This window comes from Vitis riparia, chromosome 10, assembly GCF_004353265.1.
Source record: "Vitis riparia cultivar Riparia Gloire de Montpellier isolate 1030 chromosome 10, EGFV_Vit.rip_1.0, whole genome shotgun sequence".
Classification (NCBI taxonomy): domain Eukaryota; kingdom Viridiplantae; phylum Streptophyta; class Magnoliopsida; order Vitales; family Vitaceae; genus Vitis; species Vitis riparia.
The window spans coordinates 7,069,949-7,075,976 of NC_048440.1; positions in this window are offsets into that span (position 1 = coordinate 7,069,949).

Consider the following 6,028-nt stretch of genomic DNA (forward strand, 5'->3'; position numbering starts at 1 on the left):
ACTACTAATATAAATCCAACATTAAGTTGTTTCAGAATCTCCTTTTTCACCTACAAACTCCAACATGGGTGTAATTGCCTCAATTTCTGCTTAACTGGTCTAGCATGTGGCAGGATAGGCAAATGGTGTTGGACTATAGAGGGATCGAGACTAGGCATGTTCTCATAAGACCATGCAAAGACATCCAAGTATGACCTGAGTAAATAAATAATTCTATCTCCCTCATCTATGGATAGGGATGAACCAATTTTCAGCTCTCTAGGCTCGTCATTTATGCCAAAATCAACAGTCTCAACATCCCCTATAGCAGGTGAAACTCTCTCATATATGGGATCTGAGTTATGATCAAAAGAGTCTCTATTTGAATAGGGCAATACAATCTCATCATCTATATCGAATATTTGTGGAGTGGGTGAGTGGGGTACAAATATAGAGATACTGTCACAAGAGACAAATGAATACTAAAAAATAATCAAATCCATAAATGAAACAATAGAAACATCGTCAAAACAGGAAACAAATCTTGATAAAACATCAAAAGAAAGAGGTGGGTCCACAAAGTCGGACACTCCCTCAACTGGGCTAATAGTGCCCTTAAACAAACTATCATCATCCTCTAAAAGTTCTGGAATAGGAATAGTCTGGGTCTTCTCAACAAACTCAGTGGTACACACCCTAAACATATCAAATGGTGAAATAGGCTGAAGTTGAACAATACTGGTAATCTTACTCACAATCATCATGTCCATCTCATCTCGGTACTCATCATGGGGAACAACTCCATCAATCATCTCAGTGGGATCAACGACTACTCCATCATTAGTGACCTCCTCTGGAAAGCATAAGGACAACAAACTAGCTCGATCTAGAGACAGAGAAGTAATTGCCATAGAAACAAAAGTGTCAGGAGCCCCATCACTCAACTGTAACTGGTGAAATAGATGTTGAAGCTAAATCTCTCTATTTGTATGAACCACACTACCAATCTCCTCTAGACAAGGTCGAATCTCTTATCTTTTGGCAAAGTAGTCGGCCAAACTCATCTTATAGGGTCGAATAAGATAATCAAATGATGTGTAAGACAATCAGGCCCTCACTATCTCCTTACGTAATCGCACCAGGTATCGGTAATCAGCCTCAGTAGGAATAAACCCAAGTCCAAATCTCGTATCATGGTCAATAGCAGCTATAAACTCACTAAGTCCCTGTTGACATAGTCCTAACCCCATGCTAGGTAGAAAAGGCATACCCCTCATAATTTCAAGAACCACTATACTGTTGTGCTAATCAAATGACATAGCTACAAAATCTCTGCAAAAATCCTCAATCTCAAGAGTTTGTAACTCATCAAAAGTAAACCCAGTCAAAAATAGGTCATCCTCATTGTGGCTAATCTGAAGTACTGGCTCGGAAATGGCAAACATATCTCAGGTAGACTGTACCATGATGACCTACCTATCATGAATGAACTTCACCTTCTGATGAAAGGAAAAAGGAATAACTTCAGCTCTATGAATCCAAGGTCGGCCTAGTAGCAAGTTAAAGAATGTAGGAATCCTCAAAACCTAGAACAAAGTAGAAAATGTGACTGGACCAATCTGTAAATCAATCATCAAGGTACCCATAACCTCCCTCTTGGTGCTATCATAAGCTTTGACTATCTGAATAGAATGACCAAAATCTGAATGTGCAAAACCAAGGGCTATAGTAGTGGATAAATGGCAAACGTTCAGGACTGAGCCATTGTCCAACAGGACAAATGGAACTCTATGGCCTGAACAACCAACTATGATATATAGAGGATGTACGTGGTCAAAACCCTCAGGTGGCAAATCGTCATCTGAAGACACAATGCAAGTGGCCCTGTCGATCATCATATAATGAATCAACCCCTCTAAAGTGGTGGGAGTCTCTACCCTGGTCTGACTCAGGGCTCGAATCAAAGCATCTCTATGAGTGTTGGATGATGCTAATAAGCTCCAAATAGAAATATGAGCCTGAGTGCTCTGTAACTGTCTCAAAACCTCATCATCTCTCATAATCTCCTCACAAAGGGCTGCACCCTCAAATGGTCTAACTGCTGATGGTGATGGTTGAGCTATCCTCCTACTACGAGTCACAATCTTTATATCTCTCTCCTCTAAATCATCATCCTCTAGCCACAAATTGAACGAGACAAAGGTATCCTAGCGTTTGATAACCAAAGGTGTAGAATGAGTCAACTGGAACGACGCCCCATCTGGGATCAATCTGAACGGTGTGGAAACCTGAGAACCTAATGAAACCTCATCAACCTCACAACTTTCATTTAAAAAAATCGGCTCGAGCAATCCATCATCCCAACTTAACATATGTATGATGTCATCCTCTATAAGGTCTATGTGGTGGATATATCCTGGAGGTGGAGGCACTGCATGTGTAGAATGGGCAGGAAGAGGGTTAGTGGTTACACTTGGTTGTCCCAAGTTAACCAAACCCTAGTCTGTCAAAACTTGAATAGCATGTTGTAGACCCCCTTGGAGGTTGGGATACCGGGCAGCACTTGAGGAGTGGGGGCCCTCTTCTCCCGAAAGGACTGGCAGCATGGACATGGCAGAGGCCATGCTGGAGTTGGAAGAGCCCATACCTGCTGAGAGATGAATAGGGAAGCAGGTAATAGCTTGCCCGGGAAGGTAGGAATCGGCTGAAAAGAAAAGAGAGAAAAAGAGAAAAAAAGAAGAAAAAGGAAAGATAGGGCAGAGGGAGCTGGAGAAAAGAAAAGGGAAAACAAAGCTGGTGGGGGGTTGCGGAGCTTTTGGAACTGGTTTCCAAAGGAGACACAGCCAGCTCAAAGCAAAAACAAACTCTTTTAAGAGGCAGATCAAAAGGTAAGTGTGAGCGGGGCATCTCCATTTTCTTCATTACTTTATTTTGCTTTTCACTAGCTTCTTTACATTGTCTGGGTTGAGTGTGGACTTGAGGCTATGCTTTTGATCTACTTGTTGCTATTTGAGATGATTATAGGCTACTTGTTATTGTTTTATATCTGCTATTCCTTTGGATTTTGCTAAAAGATGATTTCACTCTATTACCCATTTCCCACAAGCTTTTTTTCTATCCTATACCCATTGTCTACCTTCACCACCTTTGATCACCATCCTCACCATCTATCATATCTATTGCCCAAAGCTCCTCTCAAAGCCTCCATCAGCATCCTGAAATTCACCTATCCACGTCCACGAGGCCCATCATATCTCCTTCTATCACTACACTGCCACAACTAATCAATATCCATGTTTTTCCCATGCATTCCTCTCTCTACACCACACCACTCACCTTCACCCAATCCATGCACCACGGTTCCAAGCACGCCCCCTACTCATCACCTTTTTTTTTAGTTTCATACCCATCTTTCCATTCCACACCTACATCCATTTCTCTCTCTAGATTTATTCATACCCATTTTCTACACTTCATGCACCTCACCATCCTCTAATACCCGACCTGCCCATTTTTCATCTTACCACCTCTCCATATCTTCTCACCATTTCCTTCATTTTAACCTCTTTCTAACCCCCCAACATCCATGTGCATGGTACCACGTGAGAATGGTGGATAGGTAAGATGGTGGCTGCGTTGTGGAGTGGAGTTTGTTTTTTATTTCATGAAGAAAAATAGCTTTGTGGTGCTCTCGGTGGCTTTGTTTGAGACTTGCATGAAAAGTGGTTTTGGATGGCATTATTGTAATATGGGGGGTAGTCTAATGGCCTTCTTTAGTATATTGGCAGCATAGGGAATGGGTTGCTTTCCACTTTGGGCACGTGGGAAAGTCTTGCAAATGAAGACCATCCCAAGCCTTTTCTTTCACTATCTCTTTATGTTTTAATATTGGGACAATTTTCTAACATTTCAATTTTTCAAAATTTCTTGTTTTTTTTTTTATTAATTTAATTTTTTGAAATACTGTTCTCAAATAATCTTTCAAAAAAAATCCTACGTCCAAATTTAATTTTCAATCCCAAAATTTCCATTATTCAATTTCATTCGTTTAAATATTATGTTTATTAATTATTAATATTATTTCGTGTGTATTTATTTATCCTCTTTTAAAAATCTTATTCATTAAAGCCCAATTCTTCAAAAATTCTCATGTACTAACTTAATTTTTCAATCCTAGAAATTTCGTTATTCGTCTAAATTTTATTTTTGTTAATTAGAATTCTTATTCCATATCTATTTATTTATATAAGGTCTAATTCTCAAAAAATCCAATTTCTGAATTAAATTTTCAATTTCAAAAATTCCACTATTCACTTTCATCCGTTTAAATATTCTTATTTATTATTATTATTATTATCCCATATTTATTTAATTATCTCATTTAAAAATTCAAATTATTCAAGTTCAGTTATTCAAAAAAAATCTGACGTCCTAATTTAACTTTTAATCCCAAAAATTCCACTATTCATTTTTACTCGTTTAAATACTATTTTCGTTAATTAGTATTATTACTCTATATTTATTTATTATTTTGATAATTAAAATCCAATTCTTCAAAATTCGACTTCCGATTTTAATTTCCAATTCCAAAAATCCCAACATTCACATTAATCTATTTAATTATTATTATTTTTACTTATTTATTCTAAAATTCCATTCTTAAACAATTCATTAAAATTTCCGACTTCCGATTTAATTTCTAATTCCAAAATTTCAATATTTACATTAGTCCATTTAATTATTATTATCTTATTTATTTATTTTGAAATTCCATTTTAAACAATTTTTTAAAATTCCAACTTATGAACTTAATTTCCAATTCCCAAAATTCTAAATTTCTTTCTAATTCAATTATCAAAATTCCAACTCTTAAATTTAATTCTCAAATAATCTTCGAGACTCCAATTTTCAAATAAATTTCAAAAATTCAATTTTCTCTCGAACAATTTTAATTCCACTTTGGTTTTCAAATAATTTTTTATCTTTCTTAATTTTATATAAGCAAGAACGCATTTTCTGTAATTCCGAATAATGGAATTTATGGGATTAATTCATGCAAGATAGATCGGGCTTTGGTGGGGGCCCAACATATGTGATTTCCTTATGATTGATTGATTGTTTGTTTGATTTAATTGTCATGCGTGATCGATTTTATTTTGCTCTATGACATGCTCGAAATTATTCTTTAATTGTGCACTAACCTTACTTCTTGATAGCGCTTTATGGATCACTGTCCAGGTACGCATCCACACCCGCTCGAGTCATTTTCTGTATGTATGTTTAGATTCTCACATGTGTGTGATCACTCTGAGTATTCATTGATTCTCTCATCAATTGCCATGATTGCTTCATTTTATTAGTAGAGACCCAATTTTAGGGACTTAGAAGGGTGTTACGGTCCTTACCGTACCTTCCCGATAAGTAACCTGACCCCCGAACCCGATCCGGTTTTTCGTAGACCACCTTTTCCAAATAAGGAGCCACACTTAGGGTTTTTCTTTCTTATTTTGTTTACCCTCTTAAAAATAAAACAAAAATGAGTGGCGACTCCAAGTCAGTTTTTAATTAATAAAAAATCATTTTTTTTTTAAAATCAAAATCGAGCTCACCATTAAGTGGGAAACGCATTGAGCCGAAATGCGGGGTCCACACATGTCTTAGAGCAGTGTAGTGGTTCGTGTCATACCCTAGTTCCTGATGATAAGAACAGTGTAGGTCTAATATGAAGCGAGGCGACACTGGCTGAGGTACTGGCTGAGGTACTGGCTTGGGTGCCAATTGAGTCAATAATTCATCCTCCATGAGATTCTAAAAATCTCGACTCAAAAGCATACCCAACTGAGCAAACTGACGTGATGACCTCTGCACAAAAGTAGTGGTCTGCGGAGCTCGGGGCCAAGTGTATGGGGTAGGAGGTCTTTCTGTGACATGTGCAGCAAAAACAGGCTATGAGATTAGATGTAGATAAGTAGGAGTCATGGGTCTAGAGGGAGCAGGTGGTCTATACTACACATGAGGTGATGGTGGGTAGTAGAATCCAGAGTTCTGC